Genomic DNA, 12,355 nt, shown 5'->3' on the forward strand with positions numbered 1-12,355 from the left:
CTTTTCGCCTTTTGCAGGATGCATCTCACGAAACGTTCAAAACTGTGTCAGTACACTTTTGTCACATCTCCCTTGTCCAGTCTGTCGTAAAATATCTGTACTTTATATGTATCTCAGACATGGGTGAATGCTGTATCCAGTCGGTATTTTGGGTGACTGCTAAATTCAGGTTTTTTATTATTTTGGTTGGCAGAACCGCATTTACAGGCTCGACTCAAAATAAACCACAGTTCGGCGCAATGAAAGAACAACATGCAACGCTGATGTGCTATAAATAGACTCTGGTAAACAATGGGGGTCAATAACAGAAGACTATTTTACATCTGGCTTTGGCTGCACAGGAAGCAGATGATACATTTTTTGATACATTTTAAGAAGAATCAAGAAGTATCATCTTCTAAATCTAAACAGCTCGATGCACATTTTGCATGTACAGGACGGTCTTTTCAAATTCAGTCATTCAATTAATGCCAGCTTGAACAAGCGTGCTCAAATCAAGTCAGAAAGAATTTCTATTGGGTTTCGTGTAGACCAGACTTGGGCATTTTATGGTCCGCGGGGCTATGTCCGGCCCGCCAAACTATTTTCTCTAATATTGAGAGGTATTTTCAATCGATATTGAGTTTAGAAACTCCTTCTATTTTTCTTCATTGTTTAATTTTGTATGGATGATTACATACAAAATAATGTTAGCACATTTATATGATCATGAATGATTTGAAATACATTGACAAAATACTCAAGTTGTAATTTTCAAATTGTTCAGGTTACTTGATACCTTGTTGGCTTGAGAATAAAAATTAAATAAGAAATGTGGCCAAAATAATTGCCCACCCCTGGTATAGACCCACATTTCCCATAAAGATGAGATGAGATTTATTGGTCCCAGGATTGAAAAATTATGTAGCAGCAGCAGCATAACATAGTAAAGACAGACAAAGACTCGTTTTACAAGAATACTTTAAGAAATTGAGAATATAGAAATGTATGGCATACTGTCTAATCTCATCAATACATATTTACCTCATATACAGCAGGTGAACACCACGGTAAAGAACAAGGCTAATAAATAACTGTGGTTGTGAATATACAGAAATTGAGCAAGATATATGAGAAGACTTCCCATGTAAGCCCAGCTGGGAAATACTGACATGTCTGACGGTTAAAAAAAAAAAAAAAAAAAAAAAAAAAAAATGAAATAAAAATAAAACAAACTGCTGTTTTATTTTGAAGAGGGACATCCGAGCGTCCTGCGTGACTGCGGCTGCGTCTGGCTGACCTGACGCAGTTTCTCGGCAACATCAGCCGCCCCTTCCTCCCCTCCTCCCTCCTTCCGGATCAACGCTATGGCGGTCACGTGACCTGTCACACAACTGATGTGTGTCACGTTTTAACCGGGAGGAGGGACGAGTCGGGAGGAAGGGCAGGGAATCGTACTTAAAGGGCTTACTGCATTTGTTAATGGCCTGGACGTTCATCATGTTCCTCTGGGCAGCCGCTTATCTCTCTCTCTCTCTTTCTCTGTCTGTGTGTGTGTGTGTGTGTGTGTGTGTGTGTGGGTGGGTGGGTGGGTGGGTGGGTGGGTGCATGTGTGTGCGTGTAGAGCAGGGTAGGGAAATATAAGTTGTTTAATCTTGTTTTTCAGGTTCTATAGGTTCCAGGCTGTGTAATCGTGATTGATAACTTGTTATGCACACATGCGATTTACAGAGCATGTTTTCTGATTTCATGTTTTTACTTTGTGCCGTATGTGTAGCATTGTGTGAAATCAATGCATTGGGAGATCTGACTGTAAATTTGAATGGATTTCATGTGCATAAAAAATAATGACACCAATATTTCAGTATGTGGTTTCAAAAGGAGTTCCAAATGATTTTTTCAAGAAAGATCAGTTGAAACCTTTTAGAAAAATGAGGTTATAACTAAACACTGAGCCAATGAAAGACATGTTTTCTTGAAAATAGAAAAACAAATCACAGAGGTCTCCTGTGGGTGTGGACTGATGCACACAAAAAACACTGAAATAATAATACTAGAATGTGTCAGTGGCAGAGTGAAATGATATACATTTGACTCTTTAACTACCAGGCATTTCTGATTGCTACTTTGGCTTCTAGTTAGAGAAAATTACTCTTATACAGAGAAAAGAAAAATCAAAAATAATAAAACATTCCAAACAACTGCACACTCATCCTTATTGTCTATAATTACCTTTCAAATGCGCAAATGGTTTACCTCCATAGCCTCTTTCCAGATATGAACCACAGTCAGGACAGTGACAGAGTGACAATGAGTATAATAATTACCAAGCAAAAAATACCGCATGGCACATACCACTCAGCACTGTTGTCAATGGTAGCATCAAAAAAAGAATAAAAACACAGCCAAATTAAATAAATGTACAAAAAATAACCTCCACTCATCAAAATCCAAGAATCTATGAACACGAGAATATCTCACATTAAGGAGTACAAACTTTGAGACCTGGAAGTTTGAAGATTTCAGATCACATGTCAGGTGAATACGAGATTATGGGTGGACAAGGTCTGTCAAGCTGACGATCAGAATAGTGTATTCGTGTGTAAAGGGCTGAAACACATGACTGACGCTGCTCTATTTTCAAAAAGACATCTATGGGGAATTCAAAGAGACTGTCTTTTGCAACCCCTCAAACAGCAAACCTGTACATGCCTGATGATACAAAATAATCATTATTGTAATCATCCAAGGAATATTTCTATATGGGTCCTGATGCCAAAAATTTCACAAAAAAAGTAAATTTTTTCGCATTACTCCCTGCATTTATTAAGAGATCATACATTCATGGTTAAAATGATAGTCCTCAGATCTATATTTTTCTGTATTGATTGTCGTGTAGTATCATTTTGGCTGATGCCTGTTTCAAAAGGGATGAACATGCCCGCCACAGTCACATTCATCATCACATGCATTAATTGTGTGATTCGTGGCTTCCATTGCCCTCATTTGAGGGAATTTGATTGAGACATGGTAGGAGATCAGCTGCTGACCCAGTGTCATCTGCTGCTGACCCAGATTGTATTTTCAATTTTGGGTCATTTTTCTTTTGCTGAGTCAAGACAGACAGCTACCTATAATGAATTATAGCTACTGAGGGATTCTGAGGTTTGAACTGTTGGTTTCAAAAGCTCTATTATATGAATTAACATTACTTTACGGTTATTATATTCCAACTCTTGTAGTAACTGTTGCCTTGATAATGATCTGAATATGACAAATATCCTTAATATGTATGATGTTCAGGCTTCTATAATGATTTATTTAGGTTTTCAATGTGGTAAGATTGATTGCATTTTAACACAAAATTGCAGATTTAGGACATACAATTATGAGCTTTATACTGCCATCTAGCAGTTTGCTTGAGAAGTACATATAAATACGCAATAGCAGTGATGAAAAGCAAACACAAATCAATAACATCGATATTGAGACTCATTATCACCAGTTTTCAATGTTGGTTGTCAAACAAACGCCCCCCACCCTGAGCTTTTATTATGTTGTTTGCCTCACCAAACTTACAGGATCCCCAACGACATCAGCATGTTTCATTCCTATTGAGGGGATGTATTAGGATATATCTGCACGGTTGCGTAGGAAGTTGTTTATTACGCTATTGACGGTCGGGAATGTATAAGCGCCGTGGCACACATCCTACAATGTTTTTATCATTGTTGATTACGTTTTCATTTACAACTGAGGAGGCCCAGCATAAGCCGGGCATCAAAAAATTGAGATAAGCTCTTGTTGTTCCTCTCCACGGAAATCTTTAGTAAAAGGCGAAAGATTTATACGATCTGAAGAGAAACAAGAGTATACTGACAATACACCTCCAAATAGAGTATATGATTCACGAAGGTAGCACTTTCAGTATTGGTGTTCTCTTGATTATCATTACAACCATTACAAATACACGACCCCCCCAAGCCAGCACACACACAAACACACGCACTCTGCTCTAGAACACGTTGCTTTGCAATCTTGAATTAATATATTAGACACTGAATACCACTTAAAAAAATGTCTACTGCATTTTCCATTCATAACTGATTACTCATTCTACAGATATTTAATACCATAGGGATCTTGTGCGAATGTCATTTGTAGTTCTTATCTTTTACATTTTGAATTGACAACATCTTTCACTATAAAAATGAAGTAAATATAACAAAACACAAGTGCTGCCCGCTGAAAGTGATTCTTGCTGAAGGAGTTAGTTTTGTAGAAATATGTAGTACAGTTAAAACGTACAAAACAAGGACATCTTTCACACTTTTTTTCGGACTCAACATGTATTATTGCGTTTTTCTGACAGTACATTCTAAAATATATGTCAAGCGTCATGTTAGAGGCAACCACTGGGGGGCGCTTGAGATACCGAGAGACCGAGAGATGATATAAACCATCGTCGAGTCTATTTGAATAAGGGAGAGGTAAGCCGCCTTACCAGCGTTCGTACCAGCGCTCACCACAGCATTCGTACATCAAGGCAGAGTAGGGACTCATTATCATATTGAATCATAAATAGTCTATCTGGCTTATAACCTTTTCGTTGGATCGGGTATTTTACTTTGACAGGAAAGTAGGCCCCGCTTTCGCAGGGCATCAAAAAAATTGAGTTTTTCTCTTGTCGTTCCCCTCCACGGAAATCTTTAGTAAAAGGCGAAAGATTTATGCGATATGAAGAGAAACAAGAGGTATCTAATGAGCACCGAGGGGTGACAGAGGGAGTACTTCAGGAGGGTAATACTTTCAGTAGCGGTGTTCTCTTGAAAACCACTCATCCTGAACATATAAATACAATGAAAATGCGGGCTCACACACACTCTGTTCTAGTGCCCGTAGCTTTGCAGTACAATATTCAATTATAAGAGTCAGAGTAAAGATTACAACCATCTACTGGATTACCGTTTAGAATTCATTAATCATGTGAGAGTTGTTTCATGTCATAGGCATCTTGAGTGACTCACACTAGCAGTCCTAAACATTTGAATTTTTACTGGACAACAGTCCATAAATCCATCCATCTTCTTTTGCTTATCGTGCACTCGGCGTTGCAGGGACAACAGGCCATCTTTACTGTAAAAATAAATGGGAGTGTTACTTGCTCAAAGTTCATAGATTGATGCTTTTAATTGGTGAAGAAGTTTTAAGGAATTAAGAAGAATCACATTTCATAAGAGGAACTGCAAGATGAGGTGGCTTTATGTTGCGTGTTCTGTGACCTTACTAAGATTACTTCAGTAGAAGTATGTTTGAGATGCAAAATAGTGACAGTGTTAGAAATGACTAGGAGCGGGCACTGGTGATAAGAGAGTACACTTCTAATGATTGGTGATCTATTACTTTTAACAGTAGAATAATCCCTGTTGACAGTGAATGGATAAAATTGGGTTATAACTCTTGCTTTTCCTCTCCACGAAAATCCTTAGTAAAAGGCAAAAGATTTATGTAGTTTTCTCTTGAAAATGTCTATCGTTACAAATAAAAACATTGAAAAAGCCCCCCTCCCACAACTGTGGAAACAGTGTTGGCGCACTTCACTCTAATCTTGAATTGAATTTTTCAAGTCAGAGTAAAGAATACCTTTACCTACTACATTTTCCAATCTGAAGAGATAAGTCATGCTAAAGACATTTGATAAGGTAGGCGTCTTGTGTAAATCACATCTGCAGTCCTAATCATTTACATTTTGAACCTGCTGTTATTTCATGGACAAGATGGAGATATTCTCTAGTATGGTAACATTTTGCTCTAATTTCTCCCAATGACATATATTTAGTAATATTGTTTGTATATTATGTTAGCCTATTCAATATATACTTGATCCAAAGGATAGTTGATTTTTTTAACTTACATTGGCATACAAATTTTATTTTTGTAATTCAATATCCTAGCCAATCATTGTTCAACACATTTTAATATATTCTGTTATTCCAATGTGGAGTGTTTGTTGTGTGAGTCAGCACGTAACAATAACATTTCTTCTTTGCCTGGGTATTTTTGTGCCGTCCACAGAAATTCTGAGGTCAATGGAGGTGCACCCAGTCAAGGTGAGTCACATTAAACATGCATCCTTATACATCCTACATATTACTTAATTCATTTCTTCCAGTCTTTGTCAACCACAACGATAATGACATTGACAGAAATGATACAGTATTTACTAAGCTTCTGTTTTTCTGCTAGTAAACAGAAAGAGGGAGATGGATGGGGCCTTGGTCCTCGTGATTGTGGGAGATACCCAGTATTTGTTACTGAACTGGATCCAGCCTATGTCATACCAACAAGAAGGTGTGTTTGGTTACAAAATACTGTATAACAGCAGTGTTGCCTGTGAGTTAGAACCTAACTACTCCTTTTTCACCAAGCTGTAAAGGCTATGGTCAAGGCAAAATATGATGAGGAGAAGCAGAAGGCCAACCATCAGCTCCAAAATGTTGCAGCTGTTAGTTTGACCTCAGACATGTTGACATCCATAAACATGGATGCATATCTGGCTTTGACATTTTATTAGTGAAGATACCCATCTCAGGTCAACTGTACTAGGAGCAGTACAATTCTCAGAGGCACACACATAACTATATATTTGGGCCATGCCATCTCCATGGCGCACATCTTGAATTTGCTTGTGAAGAAGGGTCTTGATATGACCCCACTGCTGTCCTCTATCCTTGCAAAGGAGGCTGGTGAAGTATTTCCAGAGCAGCAAAGCACCAAATGTAAGTTACCTCTTTTTTATTTATATGTCTTGTTTACGAGAAAAAACATATTTTACAGACAATTTTTGTTTTATGTTTAAAGGCGAGGCTTTCACTTGTTCAGTAAAGAAAAAGAAGGAAGCTGATCCAGCAGATGAAAACCAGATGGAACAACACCTTTGCAATGCTAAAGAGACTTCAAGACCTAAGGAAACCGATGCAGCCAGCAATAGCTGGCTTGGATAATGACATCCCTGGCCTGACCTCTGGGGAGTACAATAATGTCACTCGATGCTTGTCCATCTTATCTCCATAAAGCTATTGTGGAGCTCTCAGAGGTCAAAAGAGTTTCCGTCTCAAGGGTGATCTCATTCCTCACAATGGGGGAGAAGATGCTGGTGATGCTGGGAGAAGAAGTGGTGACAACAAGTGCAAAGTGCAATGGCCATACAACTGGGAGAGCACCTTATCGAGCCTCTTCGAGAAAAGGACACATTCTACACAGCTCAAGTATGATAACCCTTCCAACATTACTTGACCCCAGTTTGGTGTCTTTGGTCCCACAAAAGCTGATGAAGCAGTGACACGGAGTATGCTAATGTCATACTGGCAACAAATTAATCACTATCTTCACCATTGCCACAGACTGTAGCTGACAGACCTGATAATTATTGTTTCTTTTGCTTTAGTTTAAATCTTGCTTACATGATTTGCTTATGCTTCTCAAGAAACAAACTTTGGGTGCCACAGTGATGGTGTCCAGAAGAACACAATGTGACTTCTGATGCTACAGCTGAAGTACAAAGAATAGAACAGAATAAAACTTTCTTAATCCCGATGGAAAGTCTTTTGCTGGAAGGCTCCAACATTACATACATCAACTCGAAACATGACAGTGATTATATTGCTGTCAGGTTTCCTTCTTAAAGAAAGGGGAGGAGTTATAGTTTGATGGCCACAGCTAAGAAAGACCTTCTGTGACATTCTGTGGTGCTCGGTGGTCTCAGTCTATCGCTTGTACTTGATGCTGAGCAGCTTCCTCAGCATCCTGCTCTCGAACACCTCCAATAACAAGTCCAATTCTACTCCCAAGACAGGGCCAGCTTTCCTGATGAGCTGACCTTTCTTTTATATGGCATCTATATTTTTACTCCAGTCTAGGTTATTATCTGAATGGACGCCCAGGTACTTGTTCTCATCCACAATGTCCACATCTGTCCCATTGGTAGAAAAGGGGTTTGGATAGGCCCTCTGTTTCCCAAAGTCCACCACCAGCCCCTTCGTCTTTGTTGAATTGCAGGTGGTTTTGTCCACACCACTCCACAAACCTGTACATCACACTCCTGTACTCAGCCTCCTGGCCTTTGTTGATACAACCCGTGATGGTAGAGTTGTCTGAGAATTTCTGCAGGTGGCAGGCCTGTGAGCAGCAGCTGAAGTCAGAGGCGTAGTGTGGACAAGAAGGTGGCCATGACTGTCCCCTGTGGTGCCCTCGTGCTGCTCGTGGTCCTGACCAACATGATCTCCTGCAGCCTCAGATACTGTGGGTGGCCTGTGAGGTAGTTAGTAATCCAGGCCACTAGTGGAGCATCCACCTGCCTGTCCAGTACATTACTCCTGAATAAGGATGAATGGTGTTAAAAGCGCTGGAAAAGTCAAAGAATATGACCTACAGTGCTGCCTGCCTCCATGACCAGAGTGTAAGCCTCGTGCAGTAGGAGGCTGACATCATCTTCCACTCCAATATGGGGCTGGCATGTAAGCTGCAGGGGCTTGCAAGGGCAACAACTGAACTTGGGTTCCTCAGGACGAGCCATTCCAGGGACTTCATGGCATGCGATGTCAAGGCCACTGGTATGTAATCACTGTGTCTGTTTGAGTATTTTTTCTTTGGCACAAGGACCAAGCATAAGGTTTTCCACAAGCAAGGGACAACCATCATGCTCAGGCTGAATATATGTTGAAAAACACCACACAGCTGAGTAGCACATCCTCTGAGAATTCTGGAGACTGAACTCTCTTCTCCGCAGTGATGACGAGGGAGGCCAATGGGTCATCAGAGTCCTGCTGGGGAAGGGGGAGGAGAGATACGCCTTGTCTCCTCTTCCTTAGCCATTGTCTCCTATCGGCTCTGCGACCCCAATATTTCCTCTTCAGCTCCTTGGGAATTTCATGTGTCTCGCCGGTCACACCGCTGAATCGGAGTGGTGTAAACAATGGAGCCCCGGCACATCTCCACCAGGACCAGGATCCGGCATGATAAAAATACTCTGAACGCGAGAAAAAGAAGAAAAAACAAAGGACACCACTTTGTTCTACTATAAATAGCTGTAGTCGTGGTTACCACTTTAAGGAGAAATGCAACAGCAAATAACAAAGTTGAAACTATACAGGAAAAAGTGAAAAAATGTGCAGGAGCGATCTGGCAAGCTGCTGCCCATGACAGTGCCCCAGATATCGCCCAGAAGCAAATATCAATAAGACAGATGACCTGCTTGTGGATCGGAAAGGGGAGAAGTGCATTTACCCTAATGTGTGCACTTCTTGTGCATCTCAGCCTCTTTGGTGCCATGTGAGAGTTTTCTCTAAAGAAGGGAAAGTTCTCTCCAATAAGATAAGCCACCTGCATCCCAACATGGTTGAACAACTACTGTTCTTTTTCTATTTTTTTTTATCCATGACACCTTATTTATCCCTTGCAAGAAATTCCTCTCTGCATTTAACCCATTGAGGATGAATTATGAGCAGTTTGCAGCCATCTAGCAGCACCAGGGGAGCAGTTAGGGGTTCAGTATTTGCTCAACAACACTTCGACACACTTGGAGGAACAGAGAATTGAACCAGTAATGTTTGGTTCCAAATCAATAAAATCATTCACAATTACACATCCCCACTTCAATGTTCATTGCACAATCCCTGGCATCGTCTTCCTTCCTTTTCAAAAGACTGTAACATTTTAAAACTACTGTCCTGACATCTTATCACACATTGACACAGACTTTATACTTTATCTTTATAAAAAGGCATTACAGTGACTGACAACACAAATACAATTCATCCATCAGTCCGTCTTCTACCACTTATCCTGCAACCAGGGTTGTAGGGACAAACACAATTGCAGATTGAAATTGTATTAAGTTGGATCAACACATGAACAAAAATAAAATAAGTGAAGGTGAATGTGATTCTCAGCATTAAATACTCATGTAGCACTCTTGACAGTCGTTGGGTTTGTCTGGACATAAAGCCTCTACAAATTAACCTTTTTGCAAGCCACTTGGCTGGGAGAATTCAAAACCTAAATAAGCTTGGTCTGGTGTCATGTCACTACAGGAGGTAAACTGTCATGCAGGTTCTTTTGTCTTTTTACATTGTTATTTCTAAAAGTTTTCAGCTCATGGCTGAGTCACAATGCGTCATGGCCAAAAGAAGGTGCCTGACGTGAAAAAGAACTTAGCAATGGCCTTTTTCGCTCATAATTGCTATACATGTACAAAACACATTTCTTATCTACTGGAAATCCATAGATGTGATGGCAGCTATTGGTAGCAGAGTTGTACATTATGAAAAGGCATATTGAATCAATTTTTATCTACAGTTTGAACCTTTATTAATGTCAATAACGCGATGGTAAGACAGACCACCACACGCCATCACTACTGCTGGCCGCTTGGCGGCGGTATTAGTCGCCACTAAATATTACAGATAAAATCACTTATTTTGAACATATCAGGAAGCCCCGCTTGCGCAGGGCATCAAAAAATTGGGTAAAACTCTTGTTGTTCCTCTCCACGGAAATCTTTAGTAAAAGGCGAAAGATTTATACGATCTGAAGAGAAACAAGAGTGTACTGACTGGAGGACGGTGCAACAGAGGGTTTATTTCACGGAAGTAGCACTTTCAGTAGTGGTGTTCTCTCAAATGCGTCTAACATGAATATTCATCTACTAAAATGCGCATACAAATGCTCTCTGTTCTAGAGTCCGTGGGGTTGCAGCCTAATCTTGAATTTGATCGTTGTGACACTGACAGTAAAAACACGACCGTCTACTGCATTTCCGATATAGAACTGATTAGTCATGTGAGGGGTATTTAATATCGTAGGCGTCTTGAGTAAATCGCATCAGCAGTTCTAAACATTTGAATTTTTATTGGACAACAGTCAATCGTCATTGTAAGAGTAATATTGTGCATGTCATGGCTGGCAGTTAACGGACATGATGCTGATCACTGGTGAAGAAACTATTTTCTCGCCACTATTTTCTAAGACATTTCTCTATGTCTTATATGATGCTGGTCGTCGTTTTCGATGAGTGTCTGTAGGATACGTGATTAACCACGCAGAAAATAGATAGTATAACACAATTATACCCCAGCAGACAAGTGATACAAGTCTTATATCTTTACTTTATACAACTCAGGAAGCCTCGCTATCGCAAGGCATCAAAAAATTGGGTAAAACTCTTGTTGTTCCTCTCCACGGAAATCTTTAGTAAAAGGCGAAAGATTTATACGATCTGAAGAGAAACAAGAGTGTACTGAAATATTATATGTTGAAATGGAGTACGTTATTCACGTAGGTAGCACTTTCAGTAGTGGTGTTTGCTAGAAAGCTACCATGAACATATAAAAGCTTTTACCATAACACAGTGGTATCGTAGACAATGGTATGAGCATATTTTGTAAATCTCATTTGAAGTTCTAAATATTTACATTTTGATATTGAATTTGAAGCAGTAATCCTTCATTTTAAGAATTCATGTGCTTAAACCCACACACAACGCGCACCTGGTTGTAAATAATAGGCGTGATAGATTTATAAGAACGAGTTTAGAGAAGGACTCAATCACTCGCGTGACTCAATAAAGGTTGAAGTGCTTAAATTATCCAACAAGTTTCAGAGCCAATAACTTACTCTTCCTTGCATTTCAACAATAAAGAAAGCTCCACTTACGCAGAGCATCAAAAAATTGAATGAAGCTCTTGTTGTTCCTCTCCACGGAAATCTTTAGTAAAAGGCGAAAGATTTATACGATATGAAGAGAAACAAGAGTGTACTGACGATTATTGAGCAGTATGGAAAATTTAAATCAAAAGAGTAGCACTTACAGTATCGGTGCTCTCTTGACAACGTCTCACCATTACAAATAAATGCACTGAAAACGCTTCATCGGGATTCACTGTAATGATGACTGGTAACTATGCATACAAAGAGATCAATTCTGCTAAAACGAGAAAACGTGAAAACTATGGGAGAACCCCAAACCCACACTGCGCGCAAAGCATGACGGGAGTTTGCTCGGTCTCTGATGCTCACTGCGGATTCCTGTTTCATAAAATACAGCAAAACTCAACCATTACCGTCGACGTATTCAAAAAATAACCTGTTAATAACCATTTTTTTCTATGGATTTTCGGTCGTTTGACTGTTCTCGGCAACATGTTGACGCTATTTGTGAGACTTCCATGATTTATACGACAAAGATTTGAGTACTCTAATAAACGTTGTCTTAACTAACGGCGTCTAGTATTGAGAGACAGAAGAGCATTTAGACCTTATTTGCGAGTTTTTTTATGAAAGCTTCGACTGCTATTAAATGAATTTACGCTGCAACGTC

General features: G+C 39.7%; 1 long non-coding RNA gene, 5 other non-coding genes and 1 pseudogene across 6 annotated transcripts; 1 reads left to right on the forward strand and 6 right to left on the reverse strand.

Annotated features, from left to right (window-relative positions):
- Positions 1–3,739: 3,739 nt before the first annotated feature.
- On the reverse strand, positions 3,740–3,852 carry LOC147215293 (U5 spliceosomal RNA). The gene has a single exon (XR_015104273.1). It is a non-coding gene; the product is annotated as a U5 spliceosomal RNA (small nuclear RNA).
- Positions 3,853–4,621: 769 nt separating this feature from the next.
- LOC147215294 (U5 spliceosomal RNA) lies at positions 4,622–4,734 on the reverse strand. Its single transcript, XR_015104270.1, has one exon. It is a non-coding gene; the product is annotated as a U5 spliceosomal RNA (small nuclear RNA).
- Positions 4,735–5,398: 664 nt separating this feature from the next.
- On the reverse strand, positions 5,399–5,518 carry LOC147215295 (U5 spliceosomal RNA; annotated as a pseudogene).
- Positions 5,519–6,044: 526 nt separating this feature from the next.
- LOC147215296 (uncharacterized) lies at positions 6,045–6,977 on the forward strand. Its single transcript, XR_015104213.1, has 4 exons — positions 6,045–6,089; positions 6,226–6,330; positions 6,719–6,758; positions 6,841–6,977. It is a non-coding gene; the product is annotated as an uncharacterized LOC147215296 (long non-coding RNA).
- Positions 6,978–10,472: 3,495 nt separating this feature from the next.
- On the reverse strand, positions 10,473–10,586 carry LOC147215297 (U5 spliceosomal RNA). Its single transcript, XR_015104262.1, has one exon. It is a non-coding gene; the product is annotated as a U5 spliceosomal RNA (small nuclear RNA).
- A 574-nt stretch (positions 10,587–11,160) lies between these two features.
- LOC147215298 (U5 spliceosomal RNA) lies at positions 11,161–11,274 on the reverse strand. The gene has a single exon (XR_015104251.1). It is a non-coding gene; the product is annotated as a U5 spliceosomal RNA (small nuclear RNA).
- A 405-nt stretch (positions 11,275–11,679) lies between these two features.
- On the reverse strand, positions 11,680–11,792 carry LOC147215299 (U5 spliceosomal RNA). The gene has a single exon (XR_015104258.1). It is a non-coding gene; the product is annotated as a U5 spliceosomal RNA (small nuclear RNA).
- Positions 11,793–12,355: the final 563 nt, after the last annotated feature.

This window comes from Fistularia commersonii, chromosome 32, assembly GCF_037954325.1.
Source record: "Fistularia commersonii isolate RoL2024-O1a breed Wild chromosome 32, RoL_Fcom_v1.0, whole genome shotgun sequence".
Classification (NCBI taxonomy): domain Eukaryota; kingdom Metazoa; phylum Chordata; class Actinopteri; order Syngnathiformes; family Fistulariidae; genus Fistularia; species Fistularia commersonii.